Here is a 25864-nt window from a genome sequence, read left to right as displayed (position 1 = left end):
AGTCCACTTCCTGTGATCATTTGGGAGAAGTTCTTATCTTGCTATTTTCTGTTTTTAAAGAAATTTTCTGCTATTGCAAAGACATAAGATGTGGACAGTGCCCTCCATCTTCAATTCTTCCTCTATGGTATTCTGTAATCACAGCCTTTCCTATGGCATTTATGCTTTTATAGGGTACGGAGAAGCATTTTGTGGTGTTTAGGGCACATAGATTGTAGATACCATGGAAATTTCTGAACCAAACATTCACTGTGTGGCTGTCTGCAGTTTTCCCAGCTGCATCCCTTGCAGGGTCCCCGAAGGGACCATCCTGTCCCCCAAAATTGTGTTTGGAGGCACATGTTGAAATATCGTGTTGGTGATCCAGATAAGGGGTTGCATTCTTTCTGCTGCCAAAGCTTTGCTGTTTTGTCTGGAGATACTCTTCTGCCATGATTTGTGTGTATATGTATATGAATATACATGTATATATGTATGAATATATATATTTGTCTTCTCTATCCCAGGAAGGAATTTTCTGAGTAAGTGATGTCTTGCAGTTTGTTTTTCCCTCGGGCTTTGCACTTGCAGCATTTCTGTGAGAAAGTGAACTTCCAGGGAAGTCAGCAGATCGTCAAGAATCTCAGGTTGAAAGGGGAAATATGGAAGGGAAATGAGATGTGAAATTCTTTCACAGGGTCTAACTTTGGTATTGAATTAAGTCATCAGAATGTGGGCAGGAAGTAGAGAATGAAGAAGAGCAGCACATCTATTAGTTTGTCTTGGTTTTCAAAAAGATCATACAGCCTATGAGTTCTGTAGTGTTTATAATACATTCATGGCATAACTACTTTCTGCTAAGTGTGAAACGGGAAGCAGTGTTGTTCCTAAATTAGTGAATTAAGGTCACAATTAAAGCAGCTGGCAAAGGATGGAGCACAGTTCTCTAGATTTTATTCTGAACAGAATTTAAAGAGAAGGTTTCTTCTCAGCCTTCTATTGAAGGGCCATATTGAAAAATAAAATCTTACTTCTTAAATTACTGTATTTTTAGACTCAGGTCCTATCATGCCAACAAACTTTCAGCAGACTTTTATGTGAAAAGAAGGACTCTATGCTTTATGTGACTATTGTCACAATAAAAATTTGATTCTTATGTATATAGGGATCACTATAATATAAAGTTGAGTATTTATAAAATAGATTGTTAGGCAGTAGAGGACTTGTAAGAAAGTGAATTAGGAAAGAAGGATATTATTCTTGCTTTTACCAGTAAGTTGCCACAGGATTTTACACAAAAAAGGAGACAAATAATTTTGAATGGCTCATTATTTTTATAATTGTACCAATTTGGGGTCAGTTGAGCCTCACTTATTTTTCTCCCATAAAAAGACACTAACTCCACTTTAGAGTGAATTCTGTTTTTAAAATGAGTTGAATTCAAAAGAATGTACTTAGCTTTGCCAACTAAATTTAATAGGCAGTCCTTTTGAGAATTTTAGCCATAATCTTTACAGTGTAGTAGATGGTTAAAAAATATTGATTGCATAATTTACTTTGAGATATGACAAGAAAGACATGCTGGGAGAAACTTTTTAATCAGAGGGACTTATGTTGTGGTAAATTGCTTTCTCCCTGTGCAACACCTCACAAATCATCAATCTGAAGAAAAAAATGCACTGGGAACTTTGTCTTTCGTTGGCAACTGTGCGACAGCAACTGTGCTGTTTATATTTAAACCATTGGGCTAAACCATCTACTACTTTTAGGCTGAAGTGAACTTCTAGCGATGCCGTTCATGTTGAGTTCCTATAATTGTTTCTGAAGTTACCAGGCCTCTAGCACTTCCTCTGTCCCACAGCTCTCTGTGACCTGTGAAGCTCAGGGATCAAAGAAATGTTAACTGTATTGGCTTGAGGACATACAAAGTATAAACCCTTATCACTTGTGTTTAAATGTTTGCTGAAAAGTTCTAGTACTTGTCTGTGTGAGCAAGTTAACAGCATAACCTAGACTATAATTGCTGTAGCCGTAATGTTAAATCTTCTTCTTTGGGTATGAAAGCCTTTTCTGTTTTATCTGTGCTTACGTCGGATGAAGTTTGTTAAGCCGAAAAACTACTTATTGAAACAAAAATATATTCGTGGGAGGTTTAAACTAGTGCAGTTTTTGATTCTGTCATTATTATACTGGTAAATGTTCAATGTCAGCAAACCATTAGAGTTGTAAGAATCATTATTTTGCTTCAGTCATGTAGACCTTAATGAGGTATAGGCAGTTGTTAAACTGATGAGATGTAGTCTGTTGAATATAGCTAGTAGAATGTGATGGGGGAATTCTTGGCTTCATACTAATAATTCGTAGGGGAAAAATGTATGTGAACCTTCATTTGTAAATGATTCTATTGACCTTTCTGGAAGGAAGTGTGTGTGGGTGAACAAAGTGTCTTTTTCATGTCACCCATGATAGAAACTAGACTGTAAACACTGTACTACTAGGGATGTCAGGAACTTTAAAATGTGAACAAGAAGATAGAACAAACTGAATGATTAGATAAAGTATATGGAGACAAATACTGAAATTTGTTTTACGTTATTTTTATCAGTTTACCAGTTGAACAAACAAACTTCAAAATCAATCTTCTACTAATATATATTTATGTAACTATCAAACAAACATGAACATGTTGGAGAATAAGGGAAACTTACAGTGCCAGCTTTTGATAAAGGGATCATTCAGGATCACTAGTGCTTATTAGCTTCCGTATGAATTATAGCCATTGGATTATTTAGGTTTTGAAGCGTAGTTCCAAGGTCATGATTCATATTAACAGCCCCACTTACTCCATGGGGTGTGTAAGTGGTGGATTTGCAGGGTCAGTGGTGGTAGGACCCGGGATAACTGAATCTCATTTTAACTTTAACACTAGCAGGCAGTATACCACACTGGAGAATAAGAGACAGTACAACATTAAATATATTGGTGTGACTGTTAGAGACCTCTTCAGAAGAAATAACGATTAATATCATCTTATATTATCCTGACACATAGCTTTTAATGTTCTGTGTTTATCAGCAAGATCTGATTATTTTAAACTTTCTTGTTTTCCTGTTGCATCTTGGTGGTCAAGTAAAGATAATTACATATCACTTCCAGCATTAATTTGTACTTAACTCAGGCTGAACAAAGGAATGAGTGATTTATTTGTAAATAATGCATTCACTGATGATATTACACTTATGCTTAATTTCTAAGTATCACGTACACAAATTGTGTGTTGAAAGGCTGTCTTGTCGAAGTGTATATAACCATTATTCATCACTTGTTATTTAAACATAAAAAGTAACATCAGTCTTTATTTCAGATAAATGAGATAGAGTTCTTTTTTTTCTTAGTTTCAATATAGAAAGAATCAAGGTGTAATAAAATTCCTCTTCCACATGCACCTTTTAGTGTTGAATCATTTATTTGTACACATTAAGCAAATTAAGTTTTTATTAAATGACCACTCAGTATCAAAGTAGCAGTAAGAGGCAAACATGCTTTCTTCGCTGAATCTACTCCATTTGAGCTGAGGCTGATATTTTAAGCTCAAGTAGGGGATTCAGTTGCACAGATTTATTACAGGCCATGAGAATCCTATAGCTTAGACCCCCAGGCTGGATTTGAAAGCTGCCTCTCTTCCCCTTCTGGTCCCTCTTCCCTCTCCGCTCTTTTCCCTCCCTCCCTCCTGCACACACACTCACACTCATCAGCCTCCTGAGTGTTGTTTTAGTGCATGGCATGTTGGAGGGAGGATTCAGGAATAGACCCCATTAATTGTTTGAGATGAGTAGGATTTGGGGCACAAATGTAAACAAGAGTGGAACTGAGGCTGCTATTGTTATCTTCAGGTGACGGTGTTGCATTTGGTTGAAGAAGAGCCTGGATCTGTTGCTCTCTTAGGGAAGGAAACAGGAGTAATGTGACCAGCTATTGTTTTATCTTGACGAGAAGGGCAAGTACAGTGGCCAAGGGGGCAAAAAATGAAGAAAAGCTATGTGACTTTTTATGCTATTTAGAATGTATTCTTGGGAAACAAACCCAAGGTTTAGGCACAGAGAAATTTACCAGCACATAAAGCAAAATGTCATGTGAAATGTGCCATGAAAATGTGAAACTGTGTGTGTTTGAATGAGGTGGGGGTAGAAGAAGAGGGAATAATACCAAGAATAAGCTGTGGATTGTAATGAACAATAGATTTGGTTTTATACCCAATGCTACCTTTTAACATTTATATTTAAATACAATCAACATACTAGTTACATCAAACAAGATTATAAATATCAGGAAGCTAATTACAAAGGTAATGTGAAAGATTAATCTACGGTTTCAACTTATACAAATGTAGACATTTTCCTTTAGGTTCACCTTTGGATACTCTGATACATCAGTCCTGAATTGTATTATTACTAATTATTAACTAATTATTACCATGGGAGGAGGTGCAGCATCAGAAACTGTGAGAAAGAAACTGGATCCTCTCTGAGACTTTGCAGCTTCAGGAGGCCAAACCTCCAACTGTAGCAGAAGAGCTGGCAGAGTTAATGCCTGTCAGGTCAGAAAATGGAAACTCCCATGATGGGGAAGGCTGGAAGCTGGTGACTTCTGGCACCAGGAGGAGGGCTTCTGTTCCACTGGAAAACTTGCAACTTTGGATAGGGTTCGCTCCCCCTGTAGCTGTGGAGCACACGGGATCACCCAGAGGAAGCGGCGAGTGTTAGTGGGAACTCACTGCTGCAGGGGAGAGACCCCCATCTGCTGATCTGACCTGCCATCTAGGAAGGTTTGCAGCTTGCTGGGGGCTCACATTCAGGATGTTGTGGAGAGGCTTCCAAGGCTTGTCTGGCCCTTGGACACCCTGCTCTTCTTCCATGTGGACGTGTGGACACCAGTGATACTGCCAGTAGAGACTGGGAAAGTATCAAGTGTGGCTACGTGGCTCTTGGGATATGGGAGCATGGGGGCACAGGTGGTGTTCTCCTTGATCCTGCCAGTGAGCGGGAAGGGTCTGAGGAGGACTGAATGATCCTGGATCAAAAATTGGTTGCGGAGCTGGTCTTGACAACAGGGTTTTGGTTTCTGTGACCACAGGACCCTCTTCAAGGAGTGCCAACTTATTGGTAGAGATGGGATCCACCTTTCAAAGTAGGGCAGAAGTACCTTTGCCAACAGGCTGGCCAGCCTGGTAAAGAGTGCTTTAAACTGCTAAGGACAAGGCAGGGAGAGAATAACCAACAATCAAGTGAAGAAATGGTGGTCAGGCTGGGCAAACAAAGGGTCTGGGGTAATGTAAACAGAAGGGACCTCTTGATCAACAAGACAGTGTTGAATTGGGATTGCCCCAAGCTCATGCATGTAAGTAAGGAAGTATGCATGGCACCACATTATGGGTAAAGCTCTCCTGTCCTTTCTAGGAAGTCAGCATGCCCAGGTGCCTCTCTGAAGTGCCTGTACACTAACACACACAGCATGGGGAGCAAACAGGAGGAATTAGGAGTCAGTGTGCAGTTACAGGGCTACTATTTCATTGGGATCAAGGAGAAGTGGTGGGATTGCTCACACAACTGGAATGCTGCGATGGATGGATACAGGCTCTTTAGGAAGGACAGGTGGGGGGGAAGAGTTGTCCTTTATGTGAGAGAGCAAGCGGAATACATGGAGCTCTGCCTGGGGACAGGTGAGAGGTTAGCTGGCAGCTTTTGGGTGATGAAGGAGCCAACGAGAGGAGGTGCTCTGCGGGACATTGTACTTAGAAACAAGGAAGAACTGGTTGGGGATGTGGAAGTCAGGGGCAGCCTTGGCCGCAGTGACCACAAGATGGTGGAGTTCAGAATCCTGTGAGGAGGGAGCAGGGCAAAAAGCAGGATCACATCACTGGATTTCAGGAAAGCAGACTTTTGGCCTGTGCAGGGACCTGCTTGGAAGAATCCTATCGGATTTGAAAGGCCCAAGGGAACTGGTTGATATTCAAGGATCACCTCCTCCAAGCTCCAGAATGGTCCCAACAAGCAGACCTTAAGTAAAGGCGGCAGCAGGCCTGCATGGATGAACAAGGACTAAACTCGCACATAAAAAGGAAGTGTACAGGAGATGGAAGCAGGGACAGGTGACATATTCCCAGGAGGAATATAGAGACCCTGTCCAAGCATTTAGGGGTGGGGTTAAGAGAACTAAAGCCCACCTGGGGTCAAAGCTGGCAAGGTATGTGAAAGGCAACAAGAAGGGCACACTACAAGTACATAAGCAGCAAAAGGAAGGCTAGGGAAAATGTTGGCCAGCTGCTAAATGGGGCAGTGGTCCTGGAGACAAAGGAGACAGAAAAGACAGAGGTACTTAACACCTTCTTCACCTCAGTCTTTACTGGTTAAGACTGACCTTCAGGAATCCCAAGCTCCTGAGAACAGAGGGCAAGCCTGGAGCAATGAAGATTTACCCTTGGTGGAGGAGGATCAGGTTAGGGAGCACTTAAACACAATGGACATACACAAATGCATGGGCCCTGATGAGATGCACCTATGAGTGCTGAAGGAGCTGTGTGATGTTGCTGCAAAGCCACTTGATTATTTCTGAAAGATCATGGTGATTGGGAGTGGTTCCTGAGAGCCGGAAGAGGAGCTATCTATCCTGCCTGTCTTCAAGAAGAGCATGAAGGAGGATCTGGGGAGCTATAGGCCAGTAAGCCTCACCTCGATCTCTGGGAAGGTAATAGAGCAGCTAATCTTGAATGCAATTACTAGTCACATCAAGGACAGGAAGGTGATCAGGATCAGTCATATTAACCAACTGGATAACCTTTTATGATGAGATGACTGGCTTAGTGGATGAGGCAAGAACAGTGGATGTTGTTTATGTTGACTTTTTTGAGTCAGGTTTTTGACACTGTCTCCTCTAACATTCTCATAGACAAGCTGATGAAGTACAGGCTAGATAAGTGGTCAGTGAGGTGGTTTGAGAACTGGCTGCATGGCTGGGCTCAGGTGGTTGTGATCAGTAGCGTGAAGTCCAGCTGGAAACCATTCACTAGTTATTTCCCCAGGAGTCTTGGAGCACATGTGAGTTGTGCCCCCTGAAGCAGGAAGGCAAATCCATTCTTCATCACTTGCAGCTTGGGTTGCATTTAAGTGAGGAAACTATGGGGAAAGAAATAAACCCTGGGAGATGAGTGGAAGAAGAGGAGTTGTGTGAGACAGGGAGATTTATGAAACATGGGAAAGGAAAAAATGAGGTAAAAAGGGAAATTAGTGAGAGATCTGACAGGTTAAGCATACCCATATGTAAATGCATACCAGGGAAAATCATAGGGCTGGCTGCTGGTTTTGATGGATAACAAGAAGCTGAGATCATTTATTCTATACTAATCTATATTACCTCTTTTAAAAAGATGCCTGTTACAAATAATGGTTAGTATTAATCTGCATGTCATGAGGTAATCCCAAGAACTATTTTTGGGTATTCAAAGGTGGGAAGAATGTTCTTAATGCAATTCTCATCATATTTGAATTTATTATATAATTCTGACTTCTGGTTGCGTTGATGTAGTCCAAATTCTGTTGATGCAAACCCTATCAATAACAACTCAAATATTTAAAATGTTTTAAAATTAGGACTTATGCAACGAATCAAATGTCATTTAATTTGATGCATTATTTCCCATGTTGGGTGAATCAGCCTCTCCCAGTTGTATGAAACAATCTTAAATTCAGTCTTAACTCTCCCTCCTCCCCCCACAAAAAAAGGGAAGACAAGGTGGAAGTTGGAGACGAGACAGGAAGATGTGTTTGGTTGGTTTGTGCTTTCTGCCTAAAATAGGTGAGGATATGCTATCGTCTACTTTCTTCCAGTGGAATAAAGATAACCACGCTTATCCTTGCTAAACAGTGCTGTGAAAATGCCACTCAATTTAAAAACTATTAAAACTCCTCCCACCCCCATATTTACTGTATGAGACTGAATCAAGGGCTGTTTTGTCTTCAGAAAGAATGGCTCAGAATACTGGCATTAGTTGAAATGTAGAGTGAGTTTATATTGAAGATTTAGACTCCATCTGACTTTGTTTGCATTCTCTCTGTAGGAATGGAGACTGGTGTATCAAACGTGTAGCTGAGGGAGATAATGTACAGTGCTGGCTGGTACTAAATTGTTATTTTGTTTTGAATTAAAAGAGTAGTTGGTGTTAATCTAACGTCAAGACCGAAGTACCCACAATCCACAAAACCTTCATTTAGCTGCCTTGACATCTGAACCCTTAGGTGTTTATATTTTTCAGTAGTGAGGGATTTAAGTGGCTAAAATTCCACTTCTCACCGGAGAGCACTGCTGTTTCGGCTTATCTTCTGCCTAAGTCCTTCTGGGATCCTCAAATTAAGTGTTCCTGCACATGAGCACTTGTACGAATTTGTTTAACACCCCTCACTGGAAGTGAGGTCAGCATAAAGCACAGCAGCCATGGCTATGGCACACTAGTCACAAAGACTCTGTAGGAGCCAGGGAGGGAAGTACAGAAGAGACAGGGAGTGAGTTGTTGAGGATAAATCTGAAAATCAATAGGAGAGGCAAGTGCAGGGAGGCTGAGTGGGAGAGTGAAACAGTGGGAAAACCACAGGAAGGTAAAAAGCAGCATGAGGGAGATGACAGATCTATCAGTGAGGGGGACAGAAGGCTGAGAGATGATGCTGCGGATGGAAGGAAAGATGGTGGATGAGGGCTGGAAACTAATGGAAACAGGATTCCAGTTGGAGGGAGGGTAGGGAGCAATATATAGTATGAGACACTTGATGAGATGGAAGCAGTTACTCTGAAGAGACAGGGAGGAAGGACTGGGATCAGAAATACGAGACTGAGCTTGATGACAAGGAGACTGTGATGGGGGGGATGAATGTCCACAGGATTGGCACTGATACAGTTTGGAGGAGAACAGTCGGTCAAGTGGGGGAGACTCTGGGTGTTTGTATTCAACAGGACGAAATTTCTGTTCTGTTACTTCCTTTAAAAGAGTTGGCAACTAAACCAAGCTCAAAAGCTGCCTTGAAGAATGTTATTACCATTCCAAAGTCAAGCACTGCAGAACTAGGAAAGTGAAGAATTACGGTTTGTCTAGAATATTTTAATTGAGCTCCCTTGGACATATGCGTTATGATATAGTTTTAAATTATATGATCTCAGAATTATATGGTCCCTGAAGACTGTGGAGCAAAGGAGACAGGTCTTTGAAAACTTGCTTTGATTTGTTGTAGAAACTGTAAGTTAGGTAGTGAATGGGGTAAAGCGCTGCAAAAAATGAAAGATATGGTTACCTACTTAAGGTAGGTGAATACAGCTTCCCCAGAGAATTAGTTTAAAGTATGATAGAATGCTAGGCACTCTGAAATAATTGAGTTTTAGGGATCTTGGGCTGAGCACTTAGATCTGTCATGTTTTTAATTCAAAAGTTTCCTCCTTTCAGTTCACTGTCTATGGGTATCACATCACATACCACCCAGGGGACTGTAATGCAATCTACTATCATCACAACAATACCAAAGAGAAGCTGTATGTGAGAACTAGCCTTTCTGTCGTCGGAGTACTGTTCTGAAGCAGCACAGAATAACTTGAAATAAATAAATTGTCAAGCTGTGCTGTGGCTTAATGCAATTCACTTAATGTGTAGATTTTCAATATTCTGTTTTCTTCTGTCTTCTGCATTCACTGAATGAGGTGGGGGTCCTGTGGAAAAAAATTGCCTGTCATCACCTAATTAAACAATGTCAGACTGGGCACGGACAAGGGAGCCCAATTAACTCTGAATACTTAAAAAAAATAAAAATAAAAATTAGGACTTCTCAAGTGCTTGTTTTAAATGTTGTAAGTTTCTACTCCATCAGTCACCTTTCTTATTTTAACATTTTATATATGGGAGGATGTTAGTGTTTATATATAGCTTGTTGGCCCTTTTTCTTCCTTTTTTTTTTTTAATGCATGCTTTCCATATATTTATCCTGGGAAAATCTGGATGCCCAATGTGCAAAGAAAACTTAAAAACTAGGAAGCATATTTACAGTCAGTTTTTAAATTTCCACTAACTTCTAGTAAATTCTTCTCTGAAAAACTGTTACTTGCTTACTTTTTCAGTTATGTATTTACTTGTATCAGGTAGAAGACTAAAGGTAATTTTCCTTTGACCTGATGCATTTTTAATTATTTTTAGAGAAAGTAATTCCATGTTTTGTTCTTTCTAATTCAGTTATGTTCTTACCATGGTCAAAAGTAACATAGTGATTATTATTTGAAGAGGATAGTTTCAGTTGCTGTGGCATACCCAATGCGTTGTTTTTCCTAGTCTATTATTGTTAGGTGGGCTGGTCTAAATTAGATGGGCTAATTCAAATTGGAAAATTTGAATATGTGCAGGTGGACTTTTGTGTCAGCAAAGCCACACATTTAATTGGAGCTCCCTATGCCTGCAAAAATTGATTCCATATGGTCGAATAGCACATTTTGGAAATATTTCTTCAATTCATACTAGTGCCAGGAGAAAGCAGAATAACTTTTTTTTTTGAGTTCCTCCTTAACTAAGTGACAGTGCACCTGTATGCAAACCATCTTTCAATTTATAAAATGGTAACTGATTTCAGATAGGATTTTCTCATCCCATGTTAACAGTTTTAAGGTAGCTTAAGGCTGTGACTAACAAAATCTTAACAGCGTTGCTTTCTGTTTGAACTCCTAAAAACAAGTGATGAAATGTAGCTAAATCATGCAGTCCCACCTTCTACTAGGTTGAATTTACATGAGGTTTCATACAGAAAACTCTTTCATTTAAGTCTCATTGCAGAGAAAGAAAACTTTTAATATGCCCTTGCTTAAGTAAATTGATGGGAAATAATCCTTTTAGAAAAGCTAGAGGTCTAAATTTTTAAATAGCTCACAATTTTGAGCTGACAGTTTAAAAGTTAATACAATCAAGAAATGAACTTAATAAGAGTGATGCAAATTGTTTTTTTTTTTTTTTTAATTGTATGCAGGTACCTAAGGATAAAACTGGCCTGAAAGGAAAATCTGGGGGAAGCTGGGAAGCTTGACTGTACTTGCACCTGAGTAAGTGAATGCTTAGCTGGAAATCAACTTTCAGAATGTTAAAATTGTCGAATATTTTTCAGCTTCTCCTTGCCTAATTACAGACTGGAAATTGAGACAATACTTTGGGTTTTGGATTGAAAAAGACTAGAAACACTGGGATTAGCTAAATGGAATTTTGCATATAACCTTCACTGTTTTATAGTAGGTTTGCTTTTTATTGCTACCCTTAACACCTGCATAAAATTAAACGTACATTGTATACAAGATTTCTTGGTATTATGGTGTTTTGCCTTTTTAGTTACTTGCTGAATTTGAGGGACCTCTCCATTCTTAAAATTAAACTCAGTCTTGCCGGTTGCGACCATAAGGAGGAATTGAGATTTAGAAGGAGTGAAGTCCTATAAAGAGGCAAAGTATGAGATCATCAGAGAATGAAGGCCAAGAAGAGGACCTCTCGGTGGCCTAATATGGTTGTCTTGCAATTGATGATGGCTTATTTCACGTTGTTTGAGACAAAAGTTATTGTCTCAGGTGGAGTAGTTTCCCGTAAAATAGGATGAGGACAGTCTTTTCTCGTCAGCTTGGATGGGGCATGTAGCAGACCTTCTTAGACTTTTGAAGGACCCCAACAATCCCAAGCCCAGCCTACCTAGATTTCTTAAAAGGCAGGAAAAGATGAGTGTTTTTCCAGGGATAATGGCCATGCACCTAACTTTTCCTTTCCTGGCAATCCAAGCACTATTCTGGTTACAATAAATTCTTTTCGACGTGCAGAAGGTAACTTGTTGTATTGTTTAATGTGTTTATTTATTTATTCATATATATTCATATATGAAATACATGTAATTTTAATGAATAAATAAGTACAGCATAGCACTAAACCTCTTTCTATTGGTAGTGTATTTTTAATGACATGCAAAGTTAATTGAGTTTTCTGAAACAATTGTCAGAGCTGGCACCTTCCTTCCTGCTGGCATTTATCATGTTAAAAGATTTAGTTCTGGAAGGCTTCAGTAAAGTGAATATTCTTACTTGTATTTACATTAAATTTTACAAACTCTGATTCTCAGCTGAGAGTCTCTCTCAATTTAATCTGATCTAAACTTGTTATCAGTGCATTTTATTCCAAATCTTTGCTGTGGTTTAATGATATTCTTGTACTGAATGGATGAACTTATAAATTGATATCTGTCATGTCACTGTGTGAGAAAGTATGTTTCATTTTGCTATAGTATTTACCGTTTCTCTGTTTGCAGTGAAACAGTGGGCAAAAAAAATGGTCTCTCTTCAGTTGCCTGTGATACTAAGGAGAATTAAATATGTAACTTAAAAATATGCTATGAAAGCTATACACATATAAGACTTTTAATTCATTCCACAATCCAGAAGTGAATCATATCAGCATTTAGCATTACCATTTCTGAGAAGTATTTTAAAACTCTTGGGTTTGTAAGTCAGATAGTGAATCACATTTTAAATGCTGGAGACTGTATTTTAAGTAAGTGGTTGCTTTCTTGTCCATTTGTAGTTCTCATTACAGTTACGGTTCCTGTACATGATATGCCTTGCCATGTTTGCACTCAGTATGTACAGTTGCACACATTAAGTCCATGGACTAGTGAACAGGTGTAAGGTTATTAAAGGATAGAAATTCAGTATTCTTAAATGATGATGGCATGTTTTTAAATCAAAATTGGCTCTGCAGCTCTGTTTTAAATCCAGCAGGGACCTTTGAGAGAGGTTTTTACCTTGTTTCTTTTAACTTCTATACTAACACACAGCAAATGTTTTCATTTATTTCCTGTGTTATCAGTCCTGCTCTGCATATTTTGGCCTATTGCTTTTGACAGTGATGAAAGACAGGTATTTCCTGACCTTTTGTATTTTAGGCCCTACATAAGTTCAGCTGTTCATTTCAAGAATATTTTCTTCCTCTGCCTTGTTCCTGTTTTGTCATTTTGAATGTAGCACTAGAAATTCCAGGTGCAGTTGCAATCTCTTTGGAATTACAATTTAAATTTTGTGCTCGTTTACATGAGAAAGAAGCTTGCCCGTACAAAAGAAAAATTTTCATTCAGCTAGGCTTGAGTATATGTAAGTGTAGTGGGTCCTGCCTTGAAACAGAGATCATGTCAATGCTACATTTTGTTGTCCTTAATTGTCTAAATAGTAAGAATTCTCCTGGATATCTAGAGATCATCTGTACTGCTTAAGAGAAAGCTGCAGAAGTGTTTGAGGAAGGCAGAAGTTAAGAACTATTGAACTAAGAGGTGGAGATAATCCAATTAAATTGTGTAGTCTGTTCCTTTATGAGCGTAGGTTTGATCTCTACAATAATTTAGGTGTTCCATCCAGTTTATTATTTGCCAGTTATTTGTAGTTATTGTATCTTCCACATTTTTTTCTCATTCAGAATTGAAATTGAGTGGTCTGGGGCAAGATTTTTTCAGTTAAGCATAGAAATGAAGTGGCCTTATTTTTGAAAGCATTCTGCATGCAGCAGTTCTTGTGCGTGGTGTTCTGGCAAGATCTAAGCTTTTGTGAAAGTCTGCATCTTGGTTTGAAACAAGAGAAAACGTATTAGTGATGCAGCTCTCTGTGCTGTGTTGCTTTGCAGGGATTATTAGGTAGGATTCGGTTTCTTAGTTTATAGGCTGAAGTGAAGCCAGCTGACACTGCTGATACAGCCTGTTGATGCTGTAGGGTGAAGCTCTTTAACTTCTTTTAGCAGTTAATTTCAGGGGAATTGTTATTTTTGTAAATTATGTTCTGTGGTGATGACAGTTTTTAAAGGTAGCACACATCCTGCTGTTCCATTGGCATAAAAAATAGTCTGGTGTTCTCTGGGGATTTAAAACTGTTTCTCTACAATCTCTCTCTCATGGAGGTAAATTAATTTTCTAATTAGACCTCTATCAACTAAGAATCTACTAAAAATCTAAAAATGTTGATGTATGATGAGGCAAATTTAGAAGGTTTGAGTTATGCAAAGTTTAAATAACTGAAATTTTAGTAAAAGGAACCAAATATATTTATTCAATCAATTTTATTTATTAAAATACTTTTTCTGAGACAACTAACAACTGTGGTTGCAACTTGCCCCTTGCTTTCTGTTTTTAGAAGACAACTTATTTTGATCTGACCTAAAATGTTAATGAAATTATACCTCCTTCTTTTAGTTGCCTGAAGCAAAGTGTCACAGCTTTTCATTGGTGTTTGGAAAGTTGTATATCACTAAATTTGAAAGGTACAAAAGTCCCGCGGTTGGTCTCAGCATTAAATATATAGACACTTCTGCTTTATGAGGCTGTAAACCAGGTAATTCATCACTAGTGGGGATCTGGAGATAGACGTGGGCTTTTAAAGAACAATATGTTGTATTACAAATTCCTTTAGAGGGGGAGTGTTTGTTTTTTAGGGATTCCCAGAGAGTGGAAGTCTATTATGGTGATACTGTGCATGTAATAAATCATATGCTTTGCCTAGTTTTTTTCCTCTAAAGGTCTAGCACCATTTAAACATTCTGTCATAATAAAAATAACAAGTACTATCTTCTGTTCAAACAAGGAGGAGGGGGGAAAAAGGATTTTCTTTTTTAACAGGTGCAATATTCTTGTTATCTGTATAATTAAAAGATAGCATGTCTACAGCAGCAAACACTAAACATGAACAGCAGTGTGCTGGTATTGCTGTTGTCTGCCCAAATATCGAGAAAGGAGAAGGAAAGAGGAATGATAAGGGGGGGATATGCATGGGAGCACACTGTGATACGGATGAATTTGTGCTGTTGTTTTTTCGGGAGGTGGGGGGACGACTCATTACAGGATGCTTGATCTGTTTGTTTAATGGTTTTTCATATTTAGAAAGCATGTATAGTGATCCTTCTTGCAAAACAGCTCATGCAGTAACTGGCAAAACAGAAGCAATTAGTGGTGTAATCTCAAAGGGAATCTCAGGCTTCACTTTAAGTGCAGTGATTAAATCTGCTAAAATGATAACCATGGCTGCCAAGAACTCCTGTAATTGGTCACTAATATATTTTGTTGTAGCAGTCGATAACTACTAGATTTCATGCATGTAATTAGTAATGCATACACATTTGGTCAGTAAAATTGAAAATCCTAATAACCAAGGCTAGAGGGGGTAGAAGGGAGCACCGAGCTGCAGAACTGAAATAGCGCTCTGTTGATAGTACCTAACTAGAACTGTATGCTTCAATAAAACAAGCGTCCTACTGTGCTGGAATACAAATGGGCTGTCTGTGGCAGGATACAGCAAAGACATTTGGCAGAGAGGGATTTGAGAGCTTCTGGCATAATGTAATTGAATTGGCCATTTCTTTAAAGATACAGCAAATTGTTTGTTGCAGCATTCATCATCGTAAGGAAGGTCAGACAGCTTGCCAAACATATGATATTCATAATAAAAAATAAAACGGTGACGCTTATATTTAAACACAAATCATGTTATCATATTTGTAAAAGCTGTGGAAATGAATGGGAATATTTTTGGTGGCGCTGATGCATTAGCAATATAAGTAAGATTGTAATTCAAGAGGGGAAAAGCATATATTCGGTGAAAACACCCCCAAAGAAATTCAGCTAGTGAGCAACATATGATCCCTCTGACTTGAGAGGATAGTAGGTGTTTTGGCAGGAGTATTGCTGACTCTCTCCTGATCACTAAAGGGGAGGTAGACTTATATGATCCTGGTTTTTCCCTTTTAAGAAAACAAAAAATAACGAAGAGGAAGGACTTAAGGAAGTGCTTAAAAAGAGACAAAATCTAAACCGAAGTATTGCTGGTTTATGTTAGAATCAGTTATGTTGTGACAGAACAAGATGATGCAACAAGCTGTAGCGTATCTGAAATGTTCTGTGAAATGCTTAGTATTGGTATGTTGGAAAAACCCTGTCAAGTCACATCCAGAATGCTGAACATAAATTGTATGATAACAGGGGCTTTGGGCCACATAGTGATGCCTCAGCAAATGAGTAGCTGCTAGCTTTTAGGTTTTAACACATTTGAGGGACTGGCATTTTGATTTCTTGCACCACTGATAGGGTTGGAAATGGGAATCAAAATAATTAGATTGGATATACAGATCCCAGCAAACCAGCCAAGAAAGCGGGTAAGGGTGGGAGGGCTGCTTTGAATTCTAAAATGTATCTGCTATTTTTGAGAAGAGGTGAATTACAGTGCAGATACTCACCGTTTATACTTAAAATATATAATAAAATAATTGAATTATGCTTCCTCCTATCAAAGCTTGTTAAAATCAGTAATGAAATATGTTAGTATTATATTAAAAAGGAGCACATTTTTTTAGCTAAATTATCTTAGTTACAGCATGCACAGAGTACATACAGGAAACCTGGGAGCTAGCCTTTTACATCATCTGATGCATTCCTCCTTACTGATATAGGATTGTTTCCATCAGTGCATTTTCTATTATTTTGTCCAGCAGTAGCTTTCCTGTATTCCCTCTGGCAGTTTTTCCACAGGCCAATAGCTCTTCCTTTCCAGAAGCCTTTCCTGTTAGTCACTCAACATTTTCCATTAAAAAAAAACAAAAACAAAAAACCTCATTCCATCTATTCCTGGTTGGTTTCCATACCGGATAGAAAAAGCCTGCCTTTTTCTGCTATGCAAGTTTCTACCTTTAGATATTTGTAAATTATTACCCTGCTTTGTTTCAGTTTTCATTTTGTCACCTATACAAATTTATCGCTCAATCTTTACTCAACAGTCAGTTCTTCAAGTTTTTGCCACTGAGAGACTCTCCTTCATTTAACCAGTAGACTCAGGATTCCACGTACTCTACGTTTATAAAAAAAATCTCTTTTCTCTGTTAGCATGTGTTTGGATGCTTTTTATAGATGCTGTCCAAAAACACCCCCCCCCCTTTTTTTTTAATTCTCTCATGTAGCTTGCTGCCCATAATATACCCTACTTCATTTATGGCTCAGTGCAGTTTTTCCATTCCTTTCCATATGTGTATCTTCCGTTTTTTGTTCCAAACCTGTGTCTCTTGCACTTTGCCAAAGACCATCCCTTTGTTACTTTCTGTGTTTCCTTTTCATTGCGTTAAATCTGCAGCCTTTCTTGTCTCTGCAACTTCTCCTAATCAATCTAGTCAATGTTAAGCATCAGAGCGCTGTACTCCATGGCTTGTGTGCACATGTAGGATGAGGAAAGCAGTGGATTCAGATATCAGTATCTCCCGTGCTTTGAAACCAGAGGTGCAGGCCTGTGTCTCTGGTAATAATATGTGCTTTTAATGCAGGCTTAAATATTTGTCTGCTTTTGCCGAAGTCCGTCCTGTGTCCTGTCCTTAAAACACTATCTGCATTTGCAAGAAAACTCAGCAGCTATTCAGTCCAGTTGTAGTCACTCGAAAAAGCTGTGTTGACCTGTTTCTGAACATCCTTGTTCTGAACCAAATACCATCCTTTTCTTCTTCTCTATTTCCCTACCCCAGGTCTCCAAGCGATTTTAGATGGTACTTTTCTTGTTCTGCTATTCAGTTCATTATTTCACGTCACTGAATTATAAAGATAGCAATGACGAATAGCAAAGTGGTGTCTTTTGTCTTCATCTTCTCATCTTACGGGTGCAAGCCCATAATAGCTAAAGCTCCTTCAGAAGCTGTCATTTGCGTACCTCACTGTGCATGAAAGTCATACTATTTTACAGTTATTTTACATAAGTCTACGAGAGAGTGATATGGCTAAAAGTGACTATGGTGTTTTGGTATATGATTACAAGCCTAAAAATTGAAAAGTGTATTTACCATCCATACGGGATGGATAATACCATTACTGGAGTGAGTGTGGAGGTGCAGTACTCATACTGGAAGGCTGGAGTTCAGAGTATTTAGATGTGTTTAGGAAAGAGTTTGGGAGTTAACTGAAAATGTGGTCTAGAGGAGCTCATCCTTCTGGCAGGAAACTGAGAAAACCCAATCTCTTTTGTCAAATAGAGACGGAAATTGTGAAATGGTCATAAGCGTGTGAAGATTTATGATATTAGAAGGCACTTTTGTTTGGAAGATACATAAATAAAAAAGACCTACTGGATATAAACTGAGGCTAAAAAAATGCAGACAGGAAACAGATTTTGTTATTCCCGCAATATTCATAGCTATTTAAACTTGGGAAATTGTTGAAACTGAGATGATGCACTCTCCATTAGCCGAAGTTTTACACGCCATTCTGATGCACTTCTAAAATACAGACTTTTTTCAGTGTTTCAAAGTTATGTTTAATGCAAGCATGTGTGTTTGAGTTCCAAAACTTGTGTTCTTAAGGCAATCCAGTCAGATGATTTTATACTGGTCTCTTTTGGTCTTCATATTGATGAAGGCCTTCAGTTAAGGTTTCATACATATATATGCAGATTATTTAACTGAGATGATGGCTGTATGTTTTGCTGGGACAGTTGCAGCACAGTAGTTGCTGTACAAGTAAGAAATAGTTCAGTAGTTTGTCCCGTTCCAAAAATCACCTCTGTGATGCCTTTTCCAAAGTGCTTCTGTTATGCTGGATATAGCCTGCTCAGATGAGAGCCCAACATCCTGAGCGATATTCAAAGTTTACTTGAATGCTTGGCACTGATGCTTTGTGAAGAGAATTTGGAAAAAATTACTACTTTGTGGTTTTTATAATTTTTCCCTTGGCCTTTATCTTTTTAGTGGAATTGGCTGGCAGTATCACAGCCACACTAAATGCAGCATTTTATTCATGACAACAGTTTTATAGAAGAAGAAATCCCATGGAGTTTGGGAGAAAAGAGGAAATGAAAGAATCTCAGCTTTTCTAGATGGGTAATTTGCTGCATGTGAACCAATGCAAATGCAGCCGACTTGAACAAAGAGATGAAATTAAATACCATGTACAGGTTCTATGCCTGTCTGCAAGGACCTGCAACGCTTGATCCCCCATGTTTTGACAGCTGCCATTCAGTCAACAGTATAGCAGTGCATTTTATATAGGCTATAATAACAAGGCAGCGTGTTATACAGATAACATTTTCTATATCTGTTAGTGTGTTAAATGCTATTAAATATTTCCCCTTCCAAATTATAAATAACCTTCTATGTTATGAATTTGAAGTAATAGAAGCACCTTACATATTTCAGCAGCACACTGTGCTATTTGTTTTGTCAGGAGACCTGCAGACATCTTTAATCTTTTATTTTAAGTTATTAAAATCATATGACATAATCAGCAGGATGCGCCCTATAGCTAATTTGATTGTACTGTAACTGAGAACAAATCCGGGTGACTTAACTGAGAACAAATCAGGGTGGCTATTTCTTCCTTGTCAGGAACACTTCTATGCGTACTGTTATCTTATCCTTGGTTACTGGAAACACATTTATGCCTTTCTTCTACAATAATCTTCAAAACTAATTACATTCAGTGAGTATCTTATCCTTTGCAACTTTTCACTACCAGTGTACATTATCTTGGACTTTGTCTTCTGCTATATAACTAATGAACCCAGTTCTTCATTATTCAGTGTTGATTTTGCTCTTGAAGGCCATGTAAAAAATATTCAAATCCTTTTGCTTTATCTGATCTCTTATGTCAACACTTAGAAACATGGTGAGTTAACTCCTCTTGTGAGATAGTATGAAATCAAGAAAGCTGTTAGTTTCCTCCTAAACTGGTGGAGGAATTTCATTTACACACAAACTTAGCTGTAGAGATGCATACAGTTTGTTATTTAAAAAAATAAATATCACAGCTGTGTAAGACTCAATTTTTACCAATGGACATTGAAAATTTTTTTGTATTTTTGAAACAAAACCCACTCATTTTTATGTGATCCCAGGGGAATTCATTTTTGAAGCCTGCTTTGTAATTGTAGCAAGTTTTTTTAGAAATTTAAAACATTAGTTCTTAAATAACTAATGCCTACCTCCTATCCATGGACTGTTTGGAAAAATTAGGCTTGTTTAGGAAATGGTAAGTGACAGCATTAATATCTCCTCCCTACCCTGGAAAGTGCTCTCCTTATTTTCCTTTTCCATGCCCCTCTCCAGGAACAAAAGCAAAACAAAAATGCAGATGTTGAAAGGCACAAAAATGCGTTTAAAGTATTTTCCTTCTGTCTTGGAACAATGGTTGCTGACAGCAGAGTGGCTTGCTTGCTTGTTAAAATTAGATTTGAATCATCAGTGTAATAGCGGTAGGAAATTGTAGGATGGAAGGATGCCAGGAAGCCTATCTATATCTGTCCTTTCAGTAAGTGTAAGGTGGTCCCTGAATGACCTTAGCTGGCACCTTAGTTCAGAGAGTTTGTCCTGTCTGACAGATCATAGGTATTTGTTTAAGTATCCTTAAAACAAACTATTTTGTACATAAGCAGAAGCCACTTAGGAGAGATATCAAGAACAAACACGCAATGCTTTGTCAGCTAGGCCAGATGCTATTAAAACTTAGGCTTCCTAAAAGTACGCTTCTTTTGGGTTCCTCTACCCCATTTTACTGGGCCCAAGTTCATTACTTCTCACTGTTTTCCTGCACTAGGATAAAAAGGCTGTGTTTTGGAGGTCGGTTTATTGGGGTTTATGGTTTTAAAAACACTGTGCAGTTTTCATGAGCTAGTTGTGAGTAAATTAGAGGACTATGCCCACTCTAAAGCTACATGAGAGTCAGCAAAATTCTGGATTATTCTGTTTCTCCTCAGCTGTTTTTTGGCAGTCCAGCACCCAGTTGCTTCCTTGCTATAGTTATTATCCATCGGCTTTGTAGTAATCCAATCTATACAAGACAGTGACCTCTCTATGCACCTTACAACCATTCACAGAAATGGTTGTAATTCTGCTGATGCAGAAGGCAGCTGCCCATTTAAATCTCTTTTTCTTATGGAGAGGCTGGTTATATCTGTGCTGTGCACTGGCTTCTATTTCACTTCTGGTGTGGTTTTAACATTATTTCCATAAGCAGCTTGGTTCCTGATTACTTCAGGGAGTGCTTTGCATGATATAATGGTAATTGATATCAGCTGAAGTGCTGTAGCTACCAGTCCCCTAATTTAAATTGGTGCCAGTTGGAGATGGTAGAGCTAAAAGCAGTGTTGTGCCTTGGAGAAGGCCCTGTGTTTGGAAATGTTTTAGTTTGCTCTCATGCTGGAGTAAGAATTTTCTGACCTTCACGTCATGCGGTTGCTTTTTTCCTGGGTGGCAAAATGGAACCAAAGTAGTCGTGAAGGAACCACCAAGGAGGGATTTTAGTTTTAGTGTTGAGTGATGTTCAGTGCATTACTGTTCTCTTCATCAGTGCTATGAATGCAATCAGACATATTTTAAAATAAATCTACATAAATAACTGGCTTATAATAATGCAGCATTGGTTTATATCTTTTTATATCATTTGTTTATATCTACTCCATTTAACACTCTCTCTCTGTATTGTATGTATGTATCCATCTATCTGTATATATCCAGAGTTTATATATAACATTTACTTATTTTACTGAGACATAAGCAATTCTACAGCTGGACTGTATTGTTTATAGATATTATTTGTTAATTGTTAGCAAAAATTTAGGAGGTGCAGGACCACCAAAGTTTCATGAGACTGATATAGCAAACTTGACTGTGCCAAGGAGAAAATGGGGAAGTGTTACCTGAGTATGAGGAGCTGCCATGAGTTGAACTGCTTGTGTGTTCAGTGTGTAGTCTGTAAGCTCTACCTCAGCATATGTACCTACTGGAAGAAAAGTAGGTTACACAGAAGATTTTGCTGGAAGACATTATCATATTTGTATTTGAAAAAATGGATGGGGATTATCTAGTTTTTTTCCCTTGTGCCTTTAAGGGCCTGGTGGAACGACATTCTCAGAGGCAGTTTGCTAGGCTCCCGGTATCCCAAATGACCGTGGTTTGTATGGTTCCACTGGTAGCTTTTTCTGCTGACTAAATTGTTTCCAGAAATCTAACTCAAGTTTCTTTGCTGTACATTGAGTTCGTTGTTTATCGTTCTGTCTTTGCTGATTAGTGTCATTGCTTCTTGTACTCTTTGTAGTATCCTGTATCATGTTTGTAGGTGGTTGCTTGCCATGTTTCTTAAGATGAGGACAAGAGCCATTGTCTTAAATATCTCTGTTACGTGCTTTCCATAAAGCTTTTTCTTTTTTCTTAAACATTTTTTCTGTTTGTATTGTGTGTGTTTTTAAATGTTTCTAAGTCTAACCTAGGATATTAAGGTTTTTATGGCCTTACTATTTACATTGTAGTTCAACTCAATGCATTGTGATATTGCATGTACTCTTAACCATACTGTTAGCCAATATCATCTTTAAACATATTCCATGTCCCCTGGGTGTCTACCTACCATCTCTTATTTTATCCCTTTAGTTTTCCACCAGATTTCCCATCTTCTCTCCAGTGTACTTTGCTGAAAAATAACCTCCTTATATTTTCCCTTGTTGATCTCCCAGGTTAGTCTTAATTAAACAGCTAATCAGATTATGGTGACTTTTTCAATTTCTCACCTTTTTGTACTTTTCAATTTGATCAAAACATATTAAAGAATTGTTTTTCCTTGTATCTGGCACTGATTCTCCACTGTTCTGCACACAGGTATTTGTGTGTGTGCAGGATGGGTATAAATGATTCTTTAAAACACGTTTGTATCATGTTATCTATTCCATTCATTTTGCATGGTAGGTATGAAGCATTATTTGGGTCCTAATTCTTCACGACTTCAGCATCTGTTTCCCAATGAGGGCTGGAGATGTTGCTCCTGTCCTTTCAGCCTCCACTTCCTCCTCTGGGCAAAGGGAAGCCAACCCTTTTCTTAGCTGAGATAAGCCAATTTCAATGCCGGCTGCTCCCAAAGGGACTGTCCTGCCCTCCTCCTGACCCTGACCCGTGCTCCCACTCCCTCGGTGGCGTTGGCTCTGTAATTATGCAGCCACACGGTGCTGGAAAATGGGTGTATTTGGGAGGTGAGCTTTCAGTCAGATCACTAGTCCCATCCAACTCATTTCCCAGCCATGTGGCAACAGGAGGGTCTTAAATGAGCTTAGGCTGGCTATTAGTATGTAATGCTAAGTTGCTGCTGGAAAGCTGTAGTTTTCTGTTTGCTTTTTGGAAGCAAACTATTGGCAGTTCCCATCCGCACAGAACGTGCCATAAGTTGCAGTCTTTGGCCATTGAATGATAGTAGCTCAGCCATTTATGTGGAGGAGCGAGGTGGGCACATGTGGAGGGTTTCCTCAGAGGGAGGCTGCAGCTAAGCTGCCTCTGCCTGCGTATCACAGCCCAAAGAAAGATCTGTGCAAACCCTGCCGTTGTGAAGCTGTCCAGTCAGAGAAAGTGGCATTCCGTTTTCCTTAAATCTGTAAGCAAAATTAGGATTCTTGGAAAACCTAGGAGAATTATTTATAAACCTTTGTGTTCTTAACAACCAATGTGACTGATGTCAGTTAATTCTCTCTTTTTGTTGTTAAGCTAAAAATAGCTTAGCAGGCTAGAGCTCAAATCTGAAGACCGTTCCAAACAACCAAATAATCATCTTTATTGTTAATTGAAAATTTTGCTTCAGTTGGGTGGCATTGTTTTATAAGACAGGAGGATGCTCATTGACTACTCATTTTCTGTATTGTTAGACGAAAGCTTACCTGATAAAAACTCCAGCTTTTCATGGCTAATGAGCTCAGCCAGCACTTGGTTCCTCTCCATGTACTACAGGAAATAAACCGTATGGAATATTACTGCGGAATATTTAGGTTCATTTATAAATACAAAGATTCATGTGTACAAATTGGCTGCAGCCTTAATTGATTTAGAATACTTGATTAGACAACACAGCTGAGCCAATCTCACCCTCCTTGCTGCTGAGAGAGGTGGTGCTACCCTCTCTTTTGTCTTCCCTCACTTCTGGCCATATGGTGCTTGTCTGACTCCTTGCAACACTACTGAACTCCTTCCTGGAAAAGATCAAGCCATTTTATCTAGTTTGATGGTATGAAACAGGTGTGAGGAACTATGCACTTTCCGTCTGGAAACAGCATTTCAGCACAAGGGTTACAGGTCTAAAGAGAAAAAAATTCTAGTGCCAAAAGGTATGAGCTATATTGATGTGGGTTCATTTGTATTTACTGTTTTGAACAAAAAAGCAGTAGTCTAGTTTTACATACATCTTCTGTGATATATTTTTAGCCTTTGCCACCTGCACATTATATAATAGTCCTGTGGCAAAAAAAAAAAAAAGGCATTTCTAGCACAGATGGCATGATTGATAGAGTTGTGGTTTTACATACTTCAAATTTTAGTGGAGTGAGGAGACTTTCTACTCCTAAACTTACACTATTCTGCATTCCAAAATAAAAGATATTAAAAAATGCGATGATGCATATATACTTGTCTGAGAAACAAGGCTTAACTTTTTTTATCCAGTAAAAAGCAGTGGTCACAGAACTTAAATGTTCTTCACTGGCTAATTGTATAGCGCTTGGCTATGTTTCAGTAATTTTTGTAATGGATGATGGAATCACATGTTTGAAATATAGGTGCTCTTCTGCTTATTCTGAGTTTTCTGTCTTACTGGGGTTCTGCAAACTAGCAAGATTCACCTTTGGTATAGTGTCATCATTTATACATTGTGCATGGTCCAAAGTAATAGTGGGAAACAGTTCTACAGTTTCTTTTCTTTGATGGTTTGATACCATCTTGAATTAAAAATAGCCTTAGAAGTCATGTATGAAAGTGCAAATAGTAAGGTCGCATTGGCAAGCTTAACTCTTGCACTCGAGATCTGGGGCAAGCACTGGGACGAGAGGGGTTTTGTTAGCATTGCTTGAGTCCTGCTGCAGCCAGTTAGCAGCACAGAGTGGGCAATGGCAGGGACGGTGTAGGACTGGTGCAGCTGGAGGAAGCAAGGCACAGAAGATATTATAGGTTTCAACATCTCTTCTAGTAGTTAGGATCTCCGCAATTTTAATAGCATTTATGACACTGTTGTTTATATGTCATGTCGTTGGCTTTCTTAAGGTTTTTCTAAAGAAAATGGAAGCTTTTTAGGTTCAACCGTGGAAACGTCCTACCCACCTAGCATTGACAAGAATGCTAGATTTGGGATTCCTGGCCATCAATGCTGGTGTAACAAAACCTTTTAAACTTGAGCTAAATTAATACCTTAGGTACCAAGATTGTGTTGTTATCTCTTGGGGACCAGCCACTACAGAAAGATATCTGAGCTGGAAATAATGAATTAAACATGCCTTTGCACCAGCAGAGCCAAGTCCAAGGATGGGTTTGCCAGACCCTTTCTGAGAAGAGCTGTGCCTGAGATGTGGGTCCTTCCTGGGGAGCCACTTGGCATCTGTACAGTCTCTGGGTGGAGAAGGGGGTCCTGCTCAGCTGGCACAGTTCGCCTATGCCAGCTGAACGGCAGCGATGGGAGCGACCTCGTGCGTCCCCAACCGCTTGGGCTTCCTGAGGCCAAGCTGGGCAAGCAGCACCGAGGCCTGATGAGCCAGCCGGGCTACGGGCTGCCTGCGGGCTCTCTGAAGCTGTTCCTTGTGTGTCGCGTGCCGAAAAGAGGAGCCAGGGCTCGGCAGGCAAGGTGAGTGGACTATGGAGACCTCTGCCTGAGCCCAGGACCACTCACCACCAAGTTTCAAAGCACTGCTGCAGAATAGCGAGGTTTAGAAAAATGATTGGAAACAGGATTTTAATGGAAAATAGTAGTAAACAAGTACAAATGGCTTGGCTTCTTGTTTTAGTGTATGTGAGGACAGCCCTTTATATTTTTAAGTGATTAGGGATTTT

The 25864-nt window shown here is 39.0% G+C and overlaps 1 protein-coding gene across 24 annotated transcripts in view; it reads left to right on the top strand.

Moving 5' to 3' along the window:
- Nucleotides 1–25864, top strand: part of TBL1X (transducin beta like 1 X-linked) — a 205618-nt gene that overhangs the window by 47973 nt on the left and 131781 nt on the right. For 21 of the 24 annotated variants that reach the window (XM_064500556.1, XM_064500701.1, XM_026116682.2 and 18 more), the window contains one exon: nt 11022–11094. The exons of the other annotated variants lie outside the window; for them this stretch is intronic. The gene's annotated coding sequence lies outside the window, so the exon portion shown is untranslated. The remainder of the gene's footprint in view (nt 1–11021; nt 11095–25864) is intronic. 24 annotated transcript variants of the gene reach the window in all.

Source organism: Dromaius novaehollandiae, chromosome 1, assembly GCF_036370855.1.
Source record: "Dromaius novaehollandiae isolate bDroNov1 chromosome 1, bDroNov1.hap1, whole genome shotgun sequence".
Lineage (NCBI taxonomy): Eukaryota > Metazoa > Chordata > Aves > Casuariiformes > Dromaiidae > Dromaius > Dromaius novaehollandiae.
This window is presented reverse-complemented; position numbering and strand designations above follow the sequence as displayed.